Here is an 18,629-nt window from a genome sequence, read left to right as displayed (position 1 = left end):
TCGAATTTTGAAAAAAAAATGTAATTAGAAATGTTATTTAATTTTTAGTAGCGGGATGTAGGGTTTATAGGGGATAAGGGTGGGGAGTGTATTAAAATATATATAGAGTATTTAATATGTTTTAAAAAATAAAAATGTGAAAAGCAAATTCGAAATTCTAAAATATTTAGAAATGAGAAATTTTACATTATTTTTGAAAAAAATTATTTTGTATTGTTTTAATAATTATAATTTTTACAATTGGGATGTAGGGTTTATAGGGTATAAGTATAGGGAGTGTATTTAAAATATATATAGAATATTTAATATTTGTAAAAAAAAATATATTGAAATACATTTTTGTTACACATTAGAAAATATTTACAAATTTCTAATTTTTAATAATGATAAAAATGTGTCTAATTTAGAAAAAAAAATATACTTTCTATGAGTGGGATGTAGGGTTCATAGGGCATAAGGGTGGGGAGTTTTTAAAAAAAAAATATAGTATTTGTTTAAATGTTAAAACAAAAAAATTCAAAATAGGACATTATATTTAGAGGTAAAATCTTTAAGACATTTTTAATTTGATAAAATAATTATGAGCGGGATATAGTCTTTATAGGGGATAAGAGTTGGGAGTGTTGTAAAAAATATATGTTGTTTTTATTTTTTTATTTTAAAAATAAAGAATTAAATAGGGAATTAAAATTCTAAATTAGAAAATTATTTAGAATTTAAAATTTGATCATAAAAAGAAAATTTAATTTTTTTAACATTTTTATGAGTGGGATGTAGTGTTTATAGGGGATAAGGGTGGGTATTGTTTTTAAAATATATATAGACAATTTTAAAATAAGAAACATAACCAAATTGAAATTTGATATTAAAATTACAAAATTGAAATTAAATCGAATTTTGAAATTTGAATATAGTGTTAATATAGCTGTAGAGTGGATATGGGTGGGGAGTTTATTAAAAATATATATTTGTTAAATATTTGTATCTAAATTCGAGGTTGAATAGTAAATTAAATAGGTTCAGTGTCCAGCACCTACCCTAATTAAATGTAGATTGGAGTTGGAATAGTAAATTAAATAGGTTCAGTGTCCAGCACCTACCCTAATTAAATGTAGATTGGAGTTGGAATAGTAAATTAATTAGGTTCAGTGTCCAGCACCTACCCTAATTAAATGTAGATTGGCGTTGGAGTTGGAATAGTAAATTTAATTTAATTTGTTCAGTGTAGGTTGGAATAGTTGGAATAGTTGGAATAGTAAATTAATTAGGTTCAGTGTCCAGCACCTACCCTAATTAAATGTAGATTGGAGTTGGAATAGTAAATATAATTTTTTCAGTGTCCAGCACCTACCCTAATTAAATGTAGATTGGAGTTGGAATAGTAAATCAATTAGGTTCAGGGTCCAGCACCTACCCTAATTAAATGTAGATTGGAGTTGGAATAGTAAATTAATTAGGTTCAGTGTCCAGCACCTACCCTAATTAAATGTAGATTGGAGTTGGAATAGTAAATAAATTAGGTTTAGTGTCCAGCACCTACCCTAATTAAATGTAGATTGGAGTTGGAATTGTAAATTTAATTTTTTCAGTGTCCAGCACCTACCCTAATTAAATGTAGATTGGAGTTGGAATAGTAAATTAAATAGGTTCAGTGTCCAGCACCTACCCTAATTAAATGTAGATTGGAGTTGGAATAGTCAATTAATTAGGTTCAGTGTCCAGCACCTACCCTAATTAAATGTATATTGGATTTGGAATAGTAAATTAAATAGGTTCAGTGTCCAGCACCTACTCTAATTAAATGTAGATTGGAGTTGGAATAGTAAATTAAATAGGTTCAGTGTCCAGCACCTACCTTAATTAAATGTAAATTTGAGTTGGAATAGTAAATTAAATAGGTTAAGTGTGTAGCATCTACCTAAATTAAATTTAGTTTTATGTGTGAATATTAAAAGGGTCACAATATTTTACTTTTTAAATTTGTAATTTATATATATATATATGTGTATATATATATATATATATATATATATATATATATATATATATACAGTTTATAAAAAAAAAATATATTTGTAGTCATGATTTTATAATAGGTAGTAGACAAAAATAACAGTTTTTTTCCCAACATTTTTTATTTATTTGTTCATATAGTACATACATTACATTATAAATGTATTACAAATGAATGTATAATATTTCAACAAATAAGTGCAATGTAAACAGAAATTATACATTTTTGGATAGTTGTTCAGTAAAGTACATTTTAGGTGTATACAAATAATATAGTAAATGAAAATAGATTGAAGAATACAATACATAGAGTATATACATTTTGAGAAAAATTAAAATAATAATAGATTGATATTAAATGAACATTTATTACATTTTTAACATATGAATGTGCTGTACAAATGATGTTATACAGGTTTTTATATTTTTAAATTGCAACATTGATATTAGAAATATTTAATATCATACAATAAACATAATTTCAATAACATTTATAAATTAAAATATCATTTATTTATTTTTAATTTATTATAATTAATTTTATATTATTAATAATAATACATTTAAATTATTAGTGAAAAGGGAAGAATAAATACAGAAAAATTATACATTTAGTTTCACAATTTTTAACAGATGTTTTAATAATTATTTCATTACATATTAAACAGTAATAATATTTAATGTAATAAATATTAAAAATATGATTATAATAATATCGTTATGGAACAAATATAAATAAATTGGTTAAATGTTGGTAAACAATTTGTAACATTTTTACATTTTTTTTCCTAGTAAAATTAATTTTTTGGACATTTATTTCACTATTTCCTTGATAATACTATTATTTGGGTCTTTTATTTTGTAACCGCTCATAGTCTTTTTAGGTAATTTTTGAAGATTGAAACTCGCGGTTGGAAGCTACTTCACGTCTGAGTAGGTAAGAGTGCTTTTCGTTATATTTTAACTATTTTAACTAACTTTTGAAGGTAGGAGTTTGTTATTTAGGGTTTGTGGATTAGTATATTAGGATTGAGATATTATGTAGTTGCTTATGTACGTTTTTCCGTTTTCAATGCGTTTTGTTGTTTCATGGACTTGGAGTTATTGTGTTTGTGGCTGTTTATTTATATTTTGTTAAAAATATCTATGTTATGCTTATTATTAATGTATCATTCTAAGTTTTTTGTGGGTGGGAATGTTTCTTTTTTTCCTTCTAGGTGTTTGGGTACAGCCTTTTCCGTTTCCTAGCTGGTACGTTTTTTTTTTCAAAAGGAAGTGTGTTTCAGTTGTTTTAACTGAGATGCATTTTACACTTGCTTTATTTTTCGGGTTTCCTGGAGCGTTTATTACATTATTTAACTATTTTCGGGTTTTTGATGGATTTGGAACTATCTATTTATTTGGATGTTGGATGGATTTTGCACAGTTGTATTTTTTCATTTTATGGGGCCTTTTATTTCTATTTTGTGGATTTATTACTACATGGATTGTTATGGATTATTGGATTTGCCTATTACGTTGCTGTGAAAGGTAAGTGATTTAATATTAATATTTATGTGGGTTGGGAAATGTGCTATTATTAAACGTTATTAGTATAGTTAGATATTTATTGTGTCTATATATTATAAATTAACTAAACACATTAGACAAAATAAATAGGTTATGATTTGTTATGGAGATGTGTGGTGTTATATTTGAGGCTTTATTATGATTTTGATCCTTTTATATGGTTAGTGTTTTTAGTTTAGTGTTTTGGCTATCATTTTCAAGTATTCTAGTCCTCTTGTTGTTGTAGGGTAAAGTTGTACTTGGTACATTTGGGCAATTTGTCTTGATGGTTTGGGTTTTAATTGTAAGACAGATTTCTCCATTCTTAATTCTTGAAAACTTTGCTCTTTTTGGATTGCTGTTAGGAGTTTGTGTAGTGTGGGAGTTATTTGTCCAGTTGAAGATAGGAAGGCATTATGCCAACCCTCAACTGCGTTGTTTGTCTTGGCTTCTTGGTTTAGGGTTGGTAGATGCACATTCCACCAAGGTAATCGGAATTTAGGTTGGCGTCTGTGGCCTGACCTGTGTAGTCTCCCCACCCAGGTGTCCTCAAAATAATCCAAAAGTGGAGCTAGTTTTTGTTTGTTTTGTGTATAGAAAGGACTTTCTATTAAAAGGTTATAGTGTTCAGCCACATCGGTGATTGGCACGTTTGCTAGGGCTATTAGGTGTTTGATTTGGTATGCAAAGGTAATATTGGTTGCATACTCAACACTAAGGGGTCGATTAGGTTCGTGGACGTAAACGTGTTCCGTCCGCCGAGGAAGGTGGCAAGATACTCCGGACCGGTCCGTGGATAAACCGCTATAGCGATTAGGATAATATATGAACGAAACACCGATCGCGGCGGACGGAGCACACCAAACTCCGTCCGCGGCGGTCGGAGTACACCTGAGACCACCGCAAGCGGACGGAACCGAAGAAACACCAGCCGCCGTGTACGCACATGACCGCGAGAACATCCACATCTCCCGCTATACCTGCGTAGTGTCCGTGTCCGCGATTAGGATAACTCCGCAAGTACCCCGGTAGGCACCGCAATCCACGTCCGCTGCGGTAACAATGCAACCAGAAACCGTGCTTCACAGCGGAAGGCCAACACGAACAACATCCCTACCGTCAAACCAATGCCAAACAGTGCGACGGAAGTAAATACCAAACACAGGAAACTGAACTACCACCCACCTGAAACATCAAAACCAATCACAAGACACAATAACCCACCCCCAAGTACCACATAAGGCACACCAGTCAACACACCCACCTAGCACCTGACTGCCAATAACCATTGAGACAGGACCAAGACACAGACTATAAAATAACTCCCACCCACTCCCGAAATCCTCTGCATCACAGCATAGCTGCTAGCAAGAGACACAAGAGCACATACAGTACACACCGATAGAATACACATAACCACCACCCAAACACACCCACAACACAAAGACCCACCACACCATTCCTACACACCAAACACCTGCACCTCCCAACTCACTCAAACCCACACCCCGAGCACCACACACCATGGCACCAAAAAAGAACCCCAAATTCACAGACACAGAGTTAAAGGTAATGGTGGATGAAATCATCCGTGTCGAACCCCACTTATTCGGGCCCTAGTGCAGCAGACCAGCGTAGCCAGGAAAAATCACATGTGGGACAGGATAGTCACTAGGGTGAATGCATCTGAGACCGTGCCGAGGACCAAGCAGGAGATTCAGAGGCGGTGGCATGACCTCAAAACCAGTGTTAAAGCAATCGGTGCAAAAAACCAATTCCGGGCACATCACACTGGCGGTGGACCCCCCTCGGAGCCCTTACCCTACACCGACTGGGAGGACAAGGTGCTGAGCATCCTGCACCCAGAGACCCTTGAAGGAATTGAGGAAGGAGAAGAGGCTGGTAAGTACAAACCAAGCACCACGAGCACAACGACATGGTGTGCCTCACACAACTCAGAAGACCCATCTCCCAGACCCCAACCCATGCATGCAGTCCACATACTCACCAACGTCTAAACCACTCCAACAGGCCCCCATGTCCATAGGGAGGGCGGTGGTGGTGGGTGGGGTGTGTGAGAGGATGGCACTACAACTCCCAACAGGCCCCCATGTCCATAGGGAGGGCGGTGGTGGTGGGTGGGGTGTGTGAGAGGACGGCACTACAACTCCCAACAGGCCCCCATGTCCATAGGGAGGGCGGTGGTGGTGGGTGGGGTGTGTGAGAGGTCACTAGTACAACTCCCAACAGGCCCCCATGTCCATAGGGAGGGTGGTGGTGGTGGTGGGTGGGGTGTGTGAGAGGTCACTAGTACAACTCCCAACAGGCCCCCATGTCCATAGGGAGGGCGGTGGTGGTGGGTGGGGTGAGTGCGACTGGACACTGAAAAGTAATCAATTTGAAAATAACACGTAATGCCCACAGTACTTATCTTCACAATTTTGTTTTACAGGTGATCGTAATCTCACAGGTGGAACCACCATCCGGCCTCAAGACTCGCCTCACTCAGGACTCTCTGGGGACGATTCCACAGCCAGCTCCGGTGCGGAGGATGGTGCGGGCACAAGCAGGCAGCCAGGGCCATCTGGCTCCCAGGTGATTCCAGCACCAACTACTACGGCCTCTGCAATTCCCACCACACCGGCCATTGTGACCTGCACAGCCACCACCACCACCACCACCACCACCTCCACCACCACCAGTACCACCACTCCTGCCTAACCCACCACACAACGCCGGGCCTGCGCCATCCCAGCCACGCAGGGAGAGTGTGCGGCACACCAGAGAGCCCAGGCATATCAGGCAGGCAGGAGCACAAGGCAACAACGTGCAGAGGAAGGACACCCACCCAATCCCGTGGCACAGTCATTGAAAGCCCTAGCCAGGGTCCAGGCAAACTACGAGCATGGGCAGGCACAGGCTGACCGTGCCCACCAGGACTCTGTGGAGAACACCGACATGTCGTGGGCCATTGAGAGCCGGCTTGGCCAAATTGTAGACATCATGTCCCAGAACACAACCATGTGGAGGGGATGGATAGACCGCAACATCCCCACCCTCACCCCCCCTCAACCAATGCCACGGGCAGCAACACCACCGCCACCGCTACCGCCACCTGCGCCCCTGGCGACGGATGTGGAACCAGAGCAGCCTGCGCCCCCAGCTGACTCCGTCCCGCCTCCAAGACGGCGGGGCCGTCCGAGGCTGGAAGTGGGCGAGAGCAGTGTGGATGCTCCTTCCACACTCTCCAAGAGGGGCCGTCAATGACTGTGACACTGCCAGAGCCAGACATTCACCCAGCAAACTATCCTGTCCCACCTAGCCAATCATTGGCACAGGTCTGCTGGACTAGGCAGACACCACCCAATGTGGTGTCAGCACGGACATTTCATCTGCCATTACCTTTAACTCACACTCCCCCACCCCACACTTATTTGTAAACATGCACCATCACCAATGCACACTTTGTAAATAAATACCACTTACTCACTCAATGATGTGTTGCCTCCATGTTTATTCACATGATTCAATCAGAAACAGACGTTACCAGGTTCAGGGATCCAAGTCGTACATAATCATGCCGCAGCGGGAGTGACCTAGGGAAAAACAGAAACAGCAAAGACACGTCAGGAAACAGAATCACACTCATCACAACACACTGCAGTGCAATATTCCACAAACCACACTCATCACAAAATGATTGGATGAGAGGACACACATCAAGGAGACTTGCATGTCCAAATCAATAAACACACACACATGCACACATCACATAGCAGAACACACAGATGATGCACACCACAATGACACAACACCAGAAAACATCCACAGGGCATACACAACCAGCACAAGAGGTGCACACTCACATTCAAGGAAAGTAGCGATCAATGAGCTGGCGCCTCTGGTCCACACCTTCCTCCTCACCACTATCCTCATCAGTCGACATGGGTGGGTTGGGAGGGCGAGGAACTTGCTGTTCATCAGGGTCCAAGAGCAGTTCAATGTTATTGAGCACAGCCAGGTTGTGGAGCAAGCAGCAGGCAATCACGATCCTGCATACTTTGCCTGGTGAGTAAGGCAGGGCCCCTCCGGTCTTGTCCAGGCACCGAAACCTAGACTTCAGCAGGCCAAAAGTACATTCTACCACTCGACGTGTCCTTCCATGGGCATCATTGTATCGCATTTCCCCCGCTGTAGTTGGATTACGTATGGGACTCAGCAGCCAAGGCCTGTTTGGTTAAGCTGAGTCGCCTATGTTGGGGGAAGAGAGAGACAGAAACATCACTACCAGAATTGGTGGCCACACCATGCCACACAGATATCACTCCTGTCACCACAGCATACTCACCAACAAGCCACGCTTGTGCGGGATGCAGATTTGCCATCGGTTGGGGGACAATGCTGCTCCGCATGATGTGGGCGTCATGTGCAGAGCCAGGAAATCTTGCACACACATGGGATATGATGTTGTCGGCCTGGCACACCACCTGCACGTTGAGGGAATGGAAGTGCTTCCGATTCCTATACACCTGCTCACGTGCCCGTGGTGGAATGATAGCGATATGTGTGCCATCAATGGAACCCACTACATGTGGTATCTGACCCACTCCATAGAAGTCTGCTTTGACCGCTGCCAACTCTGCCGGCTGTGGGAAATGTACGTTGTCATCCTTGTACAGCATCATGGCTTTCAGAACATCCAGAAGTACCATGCTGAACATGGACTGTGACATCCCCCCGGCATGTCCAACTGTGTACTGAAAGGTGCCTGTAGCAAAAAAGTGTAGTGCCGCCATCACCTTTGCTGTGGGTGTAATGGAACCTGGATAGGTTCTTCGCGGCTGCAGGTGAGGAGACAACTGGTCTACAAGCTCCATCAATCGACGTCGATCCAGCCGGAATTTCCTGATCACCTCCTCGTCAACCATATCCTCCAGCACAGTGTATGGGCGATGGACATTTGGAGCCCTCCTGTGTGTGAGTAGATGGAATGGAAGTCAATTCACAAACAACGCATGGCTGTGCAACTCAATCACATGTCAACGAACTGTCCAGACAAGTAAAATGTAGTGCATAATTGTCATATGTGTGACATCTCTGATTGTCACTACAACATGGATTGCCGTAGCAACAATGTGCAGCCACTAGCAACATGAAGTGGCTCTACATGTGCAATGCTACTTAGTCTCAGCTCAACATTACTGCCAACAAGACATGTGTCATGACCCAAATGTGTAGGAGCGACATCACATACACACATGCAAGTGCATGCACACAAACGATAAAGATACACACACACCATCTCATCATGCACCAATGGCAACACCAATAATGGTGGGCATACGTACATTACATGCATGGTGACACAATAGGCAACACACATGCACTGAACACATGTGTACCCACACCATAGTCCTTAGCTCACATATGCCACGCACTGACAACAGAATCAGAATTTGCCGATACATCCGGGATGTACTGTGTAGATGTGAAGAACTAGAAACGTGTGTAGGGAAACACCCGACGTCGACATGCACATGTGATGCACATTGTTTGCACACCGATGGGCATAGTATGGACACACATGGAATAGAGCATGACATATGAAGTCACCCAATCACGCACACACCCGTCATTACGCAACTGCAGACAATACAACACGATGCATCGTCAGAAAAGATACAATCATTGGCGCCGCCATGGCAGTGCACTGCTTCAGCTGTTTACGAATGGGCATACACGGCCCGCGTTCCCTCTTCCCATTGGCTGCATGTGCACGGACCGTCACGGTCACACACCGGCAACCGCATGTGGTAGCCTCCGGGACGGATGCTTCACTTGCAACAATGTTCAATCACTGGCGCCAACATGGCGGGGCACGTATTCGGCAGGGGAGGTGCAGGCCAACACATCCTTTAGCTGATGTCAATCGACATGGCAGGTCATGACCCCCCTTACAGTCACATTGCATCATCCACCGTACACCGGCCGGCCCAGCCCGGCCCAGGACTGCCGTGCCAGGCCCCGTCCACTACCGCCGTGCCAGGCCTCATCCACTACCGCCGTGCCAGGGCCGCCCAGGACCGGCGTGCCGGCCATGTCAAACACCGCCGTGCCAGGCCCCGTCCACTACCGCCGTGCCAGGCCCCGTCCACTACCGCCGTGCCAGGCCCCGTCCACTACCGCCGTACCAGTCCCCGTCCACTACCGCCGTGCCAGCCCTGGCACGGCGGTAGTGGACGGGGCCTGGCACGGCGGTGTTTGATATGGCTGGGAAAGTGATAGAGTGTATATATGAAATTCTGTATACCAAGAATATATCAAACCGAGGATATTACTAGCAGATGATCATTACAGTAATCAGTATAGTAAGCAACAAAGGTTTACAGGAAAACTTGCAAATCTTCTGTATTGTTGAGCCCATTTGGAAATCTACTATCTAATTCCAAAATATTGTTCCTAATATTTCTATTTTAGCGAGGTCAAAAAGAGATCCAATTAGTGGCCTACTGATTTTGCTCGATTACTTTTAATTTTTTACACGATTTTTCACTATCTGCAAAAACTAAACAGAGTATTGCGACTTTGTGCTTGTTTGTAAATAGAGAATGATCCAAAGAGAACCAATTCTAAAACAGTAAATGCTTGGATAACAATCAATCAAATGGAGAGACAAGCAGGCACGACGGATTACAACGGGGGCAAAGGCCTGCGTTAACTACTGTTCAGTATCTGCAAAGAGAGAGTACTACTAAGAGAAAAGAGGGGAGGGGGGGGCAGCGTTCAAAGCACATCAGCGTGCATAAATACGAAAATGTTTTTATCTATCACGTACTTGACATTTTAAAGCTTTTCATATTTGCTATTAAAAAAACAATGAAATTCACAGAATAAACCATAGGTTATAGTGGATATATAGTTAGGAATTTGCACTTACAAAACCTTGAAAATTCAATGAAAAAACCATTGGTTTTAGGCCATATATAGTTAGGGATTTGCATTTACAAAACCTTATTTTACTCGCATAAAACCATTGAAATTCCATATATAGTTATAAGCGCTAACTATATATCGCGCACCCGCAATCCACTGCTGATGATGTCACATATTACATCATTCATGACATGGTTAGTGACATCACTGATGACATCACTGATGACATCTCAAATGACATCACTGATGACATCACTGAAAACATCTCATTTGACATGACTGATAACATCACTGATGATATCATTCATGTGATAATACCATGAACCTCTTCAGACTCTAATATAACCTTAGATACAATCAGTGTAAACAGACAGTCACAGACTGTCACTCATCCATGGAGTTACTCACACACCTAGTCAGTTATGCCAAAAATCAATCCAGCCCTGGCACGGCGGTAGTGGACGGGGCCTGGCACGGCGGTGTTTGATATGGCTGGGAAAGTGATAGAGTGTATATATGAAATTCTGTATACCAAGAATATATCAAACCGAGGATATTACTAGCAGATGATCATTACAGTAATCAGTATAGTAAGCAACAAAGGTTTACAGGAAAACTTGCAAATCTTCTGTATTGTTGAGCCCATTTGGAAATCTACTATCTAATTCCAAAATGAACTGGGACTCAAGTCTCCTAAGCATCCTGTCCCTGTCACCGCCCCTCACAGGTTTGTCCACTGAGGCGATGACAAAGTACGATAGGCATTGTAAATAATTTTTGTGATTGCTCTTAAAATGCCTGGCCACCGGATATGATGGATCATTATTTACGATGGCACGGAGATGCTGGAGAATCCTGACATGCACGGGTTGTCGTGTACTGCCGACATACCTAAGTCCACATGTGCATGTCAGGACATATATGGCAAACTCAGTTTTGCAGGTGAACTGACCCCTGATGTTAATTAGGTCAGGACTAAAGGGTGTGTAATACTGAGTAGTTTTGCCAAATTTGCACACCCTGCAGGAGGTGCAGCGTTTGAAACCAGAGCGAGATTTCATCCACTCTTGTTTCTTCCTAAGTTCATGACAGATATGTGATCTAAGGGAAGGGCCCTTCCGAAAGGTCACAGTGGGACCATCAGGCAATCTACGTTTTAACACCTGGTCAGTTAATAAGACTGGCCACCTTTGTGTCACAATGGATCTTATTTGTCTTGCTTGCCTGCTATAGGCAGTTATGAGTCTTGGTGCCTCAGTGTTGTCATCAGGGACACTCCCAGACCTGATGTTAAGTGTCTGGTCTAGCAGAGATTCGCGAGTTCTATTGTTTGCTTTCTGCAATGCCAACTTAAGGGTAGATTCACAGTAGCCCCTTTGCCTGAATCTCTCCAAGGCTTCCTTGGTGCAGATTTCAAGATCAATTTCTGTACTGCATATTCTTTTGATCCTGAGTAACTCGCCTAATGGGATGTTATCTACTACATGTCGAGGATGTGCACTGCTGGGATGAAGAATACTGTTGCCAGCAGTGCTTTTTCTGTGTAGTATATATATATATATATATATATATATATATATATATATATATATATATATAGTTCCACAATTGCCCGAAGAGCGGGGCGCACTCACTGCTGCCATGAGGGATAAACGCTGGCATGTCTGTTTGTGTGCAGTCTTTCATGAAAGCAGAGAAGATATATATATATGTATATATATATATATTCACACACACACACGCACACACACACACACACATATATATATTACCTACTGGCGTTCGCCAGTAGGTATATATAGTTAGGATTTTTTCCCTATGGCATTTCTGAAAATTCTATGTCTAATAACTTTGGCGTTTGTGGACGGAATCGGCTGAAATTTTCAGGAAAATGGCACCTTTTGTTTCTGAGCAGCCCCTGAAAATTTGGTGGGGTTTCGTCAAGGGGGGGCCGAGAAAAAAGGGGGGTCCCAAAACGCGTTTTTCCCATTCATTTTTCCATAGGGCGGTTGGACTCACTTTTAGCTCGAACGGCTGAATGGATTTGCACGAAACTTGGCAAAATTGTAGGGACTGTTAGCCCGATGTGCCTTTGCTAGGTCTCAATATATGTGCTCCAGTAGTTTTTGAGAAATTAACGTTCAAAACAAGATATATATCTGTAACAGCGCTCTGGGCAGCGATCCGGTCCGCTTACTTTTCGCGAAACGGAACTTTGCGCGCAGAAAGCTGATTGGCTCTCCGGTGTCTGTCAACATTCTAAACAGTCCGGAGCGGCCGCCATCTTATCTCTCGGTAGGATCGAGAGAGAAGAAGAGGTGAAAAACGAAGGGGGAATTTATTGAAAGGGGGCAACGTATACCCCTCTTGACCCCCTAGGAATGTTGTTGGGGTTATTAAAGGGTCCCGTGGGGAAAATAAAAAAAAAATGATTTTTCACGGTAGAAGCGCTTCACGGGCCGCGAACTGGGCCGCAAACTGGTAGCGAAACGGGAATTCGCCATTTTGTGCTTCGTTAATTAAATTACTAGGTATAAGGGGGTGCGGGAGACGTATCCTAATCGCCTATGTTTCCTGAGGGTGGCTGAGGAGGCTCATATATGTTGATACATCTCTTCCAGCGGCTGTGCGTGAGCTTTTTTTTTTTTTTGCTGCGTGACAGTCCGGAGCGGCCGCCATCTTATCTCTCGGTAGGATCGAGAGAGAAGAAGAGGTGAAAAACGAAGGGGGAATTTAATGAAAGGGGGCAAGGTATCCCCCTCTTGACCCCCTAGGAATGTTGTTGGGGTTACTAAAGGGTCCCGTGGGGAAAATAAAAAAAAATGATTTTTCACGGCAGAAGCGCTTCACGGGCCGCGAACTGGGCCGCAAACTGGTAGCGAAACGGGAATTCGCCATTTTGTGCTTCGTTAATTAAATTACTAGGTATAAGGGGGTGCGGGAGACGTATCCTAATCCCCTATGTTTCCTGAGGGTGGCTGAGGAGGCTCATATATGTTGATACATCTCTTCCAGCGGCTGCGCCATCTTGCCTTTTTTCCAATGCCACAATTTTGTCGTGCACGGCAGCCATTTTAGATGCCAGTTGTGCTTCGTTAATTAAATTACTAGGTATAAGGGGGTGCGGGAGACGTATCCTAATCCCCTATGTTTCCTGAGGGTGGCTGAGGAGGCTCATATATGTTGATACATCTCTTCCAGCGGCTGCGCCATCTTGCCTTTTTTCCAATGCCACAATTTTGTCGTGCACGGCAGCCATTTTAGATGCCAGGCTGGTCCCAGGCTATCACCTACCCCTGCGGATGTAGTTTATGGCCCCAGCTGTAGAGAATTCAGACATGCCAACCCTCCCGATTCAGGCGTGAGACTACTGATTTCAGTGCTAGTCTCCCGCCTCCCGATTTCTGCAAGCAAAAACCCGGGGGCATATTACGAACAACTAGCGATAATTTTTGTCTCTAACTTGTTTAGAGACAAAAATTATCGCCGCACATCGGCGATTTTTATCGCAGATAAACTTTGCTATTATCGCAGAAAAGTCAGCGATATTCATGTATTATCGAGCAAATGCTCTTAGCCATGTTATCCACCTCCCATTGGATAACATGGCTAAGAACTGCTCAGGGCAGGTGTTAGATTTTGGAGATATTCGCGCTTAGCGCGAATATCTCCAAAAGTTGGTAATAGGAGATAGCGATGGTTAGGGACTGTTTCCAGTCGCTAACATCTTGGCACGCCCACTTTGCATGTCATTAGTGATAAATATCACTGATATGCAAAGCGGGGCCCAAGATGGTCGCTATCACCTTTTAGCTGTCACTAACTGGTGTTAGCGACAGCTTGGTAATAGGGAGATAATTTTATCTCTTTTTTTTTGGTTTTTAAAGTCCAAAAAGCGGAAATAAACCCCCTTGATAATATGCCCCATGATTTCTCTGGAGTTTCAGCTGACAGGGCTTGGTATTGTGTTACGTGCTAATTCTTCCAGGAAACGTCAGAGGGTCGATGCAGGGGTTCTAGAAGGGGTGATAAACCATTTAAGCCTCATGAACAAGCGCATGGTCTTTTAAAGATTTGTGAAGTACTCGGGGCGGCGGTGTGTGTGTGCCCTCTTTCAGGAGCGGGCGGGGGGGGCACTGCCAGCAACTTGCCAGGCCAGGCAGTGTTCAACACGTGCGTCACCCTTTCTCTGCCTGCTATTGCGCTCCATGCTTCGGAAAGGTAAGAAAAAGAACGTGCATTTGAGTTTGAAATGTCCGATCTTGTAGCAGTACACTTGCAAAGCCCACACATGACAATAACCCGATTCAAGGCCCCATTCACCCGATTTTTTAAACATATATAGCACTCCAACAAAGTTAGATTTTAAAACTTTATTAACATTTAACTATAATGAACGGAACAAAAACTGTAAAAACATTTAAACATTTTTCACCCAAAAAAGCAACAATGGTCAGAAGCTGTCTTTTCTGCGAATAGTCCCAAGGCAGCACAACGTGCAGAGTTCTGGACGGCACCCAGGTGATGTCGCCTGGGTGCCGCACTGGTTTTGGGATCCTACAGTGCTGCTCCGAAAATTGGCGTGGGGCGTCCCGGGTGGGGCGAGGGGAGGCCCCGTCAGTAGCGGTCTGTTGTGCGAATAGTCCCAAGGCAGCAGAACGCGCTGAGATGTTGATGGCACCCAGGTGATGTCCAGTAAACTGCCGCACTGGTTTTGGTATCCTACAATGCTGCTCCGAAAATTGGCGTGCGGCGGCCCGGGGGGGGGGGGGGGGCGTGGGGGAGGCGGCGTGAACGGGCCTCCCCAGGTGGCGGCCATCCAGCTGAGTTGCGCCCGCTCTTGCCGCTACAGCGTCTCGCTCACCATGTTGTTGAGTTGCTCCCACTCTTGCAGTGCAGCGATAGGCGCCTGCCACAGGACTCTTAAAATGGCGGACGGCTCTTCGGTTTTGGGCCTGGTGCACTGAAATGGCCCTGGGACACCTTGGAACTCGGACGCTTGCCTGCTAGGGCTTGGGCTCCATTCTCGAAAAGCGTCCCCTCAGCCGTGAAGATTCTACAAAAGTCTTGGGGGCCCCCGACTCCCGCAGGCTTCCGGTGGGGAGCGGCTGCCATGATTGCTCGCGGAATGACCACGACGGAGCCACGAGATGGTGGTGCTCTCATGCTGACGCCAACTTCAGTCTGAATGATCCAGAAACAAGGTGGGGCTTTCATCGTTTGGGAAAAAAAAATGTTCTAAACCAATGAAAAGTGTTATTTTTAGGTCATATGACCAAGCCTTCTATCTTTAGGAAACCAAAAGTAAAATGATCCAATGAAAAGTTTTATAAACAAGTCACATGACCTGTTATGCGGCATAGGGCTACAAAAAGCGTAGAAAATCCGTTGGCACGTGAGGCGGCGTCAGTAGCGGACCGATGTGCGAATAGGCCGAAGGCAGCACAACGCGTCGAGATCCGGATGGCACCGAGGTGGTGTCCAGCAAATTGCCGCACTGGTGTGGCCATCCTACAATGCTGCGCCGAAAGACGGCGTGTCCAGCTGAGTTGCGGTCACTCTTGCGGTACAGTGACTCGAACGCGCCGAGATCCGGATGGCACCGGGGTGGTGTCCAGCAAATTGCCGCACTGGTGTGGCCATCCTACAATGCTGCGCCGAAAGACGGCGTGTCCAGCTGAGTTGCGGTCACTCTTGCGGTACAGTGAGTCGAACGCGCCGAGATCCGGATGGCACCGAGGTTGTGTCCAGCAATTTGCCGCACTGGTGTGGCCATCCTACAATGCTGCGCCGAAAGTCGGCGTGGGGTGCCCCGTTGGCTTATGAGGTGATGTCAGTAGTGGACCGATGTGTGAATAGGTCGCAACCAGCTCAAGGCGCCAAGATCCGAATGGCAAGTCCTGGATGTTGAGTGCCTCAGTTGAGATTTCTGAGCAGTGCTTGTAAGACTGTCTGAAGCTTATTTGCACCTGCTGCAGCTTCACTATTGCCCTTGTGTGGCCAAAGGTCGCACATGACATAGGCGGCCGGCTCCCGAGGTCCGGCGGAACTTTTTTCCTTTTCCTTTCTGCTTCTTTTCCTACAATCCGTTTCATCTGAAGACACGACCAGGTCCCTGAATGTGTGCAGGGGGACGCTATTGATTGAATGAAAATGGCGGCTTGACACAAAGCTGACTCAAGCGTTGCTGTTGATGCTATACAGACAAAAATTGGTTTTCAGTTTGTACATTCTTCAGGATTTTTTTTTCTATCCAAGTCTGATTGAGAGTTTGTAGAAAAATGGCTTCAGATTTTCCACATACTACTCTTCAACATTCTTCCTAAATGTAACAATGTGAAACTCACTAGGAGAACGGCTGTTTCTGTTTCCTTTCAAAATGCTGCCAACAATATTTTCTGAATGGAAGACACCATCTTGTAGCATAAAGGGCCGAAAGGGGTTCTGGTCTGGCCGATGGTTGGTGGAGACATTTTGACTATATCTTGGACCTGCCCGGCCTCGCACAAAATGGCGCCGGTATAAATGGGACTCGTAACTCCTTGCCCGCAAATGTATATCTAGAAAATGTTATTGTAAGTGGCCCTGTCGTATTTTAATTACAAAATGTACGTCCACCGATTCCGCAACTGTTAGACACCTTTGTTCTTGCAACCTAATGGCCCGCTCGTTACGTTCCTCTTCAGTGTAAATGTCTCCTCATCATATACGATTTCAGTTTGCTCCGTGGCCGGCCCACGTGGTTATAGGCCCGTATTTGTATACTGACATTTTCACAATAAAGGTTTTTAAAACAAAACGCGGTAGTAGTATTTACATTGGTAAAGTTTTTACTTTTAGTCACTGTTTTCGAATCAGTAAAAGGCAAGTGAAATAAAGCAGTCCAATTACATGACGGATAAAAGGTATAATATGTAGGAACGCAGTAAAGATAAATGGTCAAGGGCAGTTGTGTTTTTCATTTCTGCAACATAAAGTGATCGATAAGAATCTGATAATCAGGGGTATCGGCGACTAAGACAGCAGGCCGAGTCTCTTTTACTCAACGGCTCCGTCATGGAATGAAGAAACGACCTTTTTCTCGAAAAAGGAATATATTTTACTTGCAGGACAGTTGTAAATTTTCCGGGAAAGTACATTAGCCTGGAATATTGTAACATATATGTTTTAAAAAATATAATGTTCGAAAACAATAAAAAGCGCAATTTTTAGGTCATATGACCAAGCTTTTCATCATTAAAATAACAAAAGCAAAAAGAACCAATGAAAAGTTTTATTAACAAGTCACATGACCTGTTATGCTTACGTTACGCGCTGCGCGCCGCGCCTCGGATCACTTCCGGGTGCGCTAACGCGGCGTGTCATATAACGCATTACGCGACAACGTAGGTCAAGAATATAGTCAAAATGTCTCCACCAACCAGCGTTCGGAACACAACCCCTTTCAGCAGTCCAAAAAGTTCTGTTAAATGACAACAGAGGGGACAGGCAAGAAGAACCATCAGTCAAAGAGGGGAGGGCAAGTTCTTCTCTTCCGGGTCATGTTGGGGCGCTACCGGAACTGATCGAATTGGTAGTCTACAGTGTTTCTGGATGTTTCAGACTAAAACTGGCGTCAGCATGAGAGCACTGCCATCTCGTAGCTCCGTCGTGGCTATTCCACGAGCAATCATGGCAGCCGCTCCCCACCAGAAGCCTGCGGGAGTCGGAGGCCCCCAAGACTTTTGTAGAATCTTCACGGCTGAGGGGACGCTTTCGAGAATGGGACCCAAGCCCTATCAGGGAAGCGTCCGAGTTCAAAGGTGTCCCAGGGCCATTTTAGTGGACCAGGCCCAAAACCGAAGAGCCGGACGCCATTTTGAGAGTCCTGTGGCAGCCGCCTATCGCTGCACCGCAAGAGCGGGAGCAACTCAACTACATGATGAGCGAGACGCTGTAGTCGCAAGAGCGGGCGGTAAACAGCTGAATGGCGGAAGAGGCACAGTGTAGCAAAAGCGGGCGGAATGGCAACTGAAACGGTAAAGGGGCGCCCCACTACAGCGTGTCTTCAGGTCAAACGGATTGTGGAACAAGGTCCAGAATTGAAGAGTCATCAAAAGGCAAAAAGTTCCGCCGGACCCCGGGAGCCGGCCGCT

This window comes from Lissotriton vulgaris, chromosome 8, assembly GCF_964263255.1.
Source record: "Lissotriton vulgaris chromosome 8, aLisVul1.2, whole genome shotgun sequence".
Lineage (NCBI taxonomy): Eukaryota > Metazoa > Chordata > Amphibia > Caudata > Salamandridae > Lissotriton > Lissotriton vulgaris.
This window is presented reverse-complemented; position numbering follows the sequence as displayed.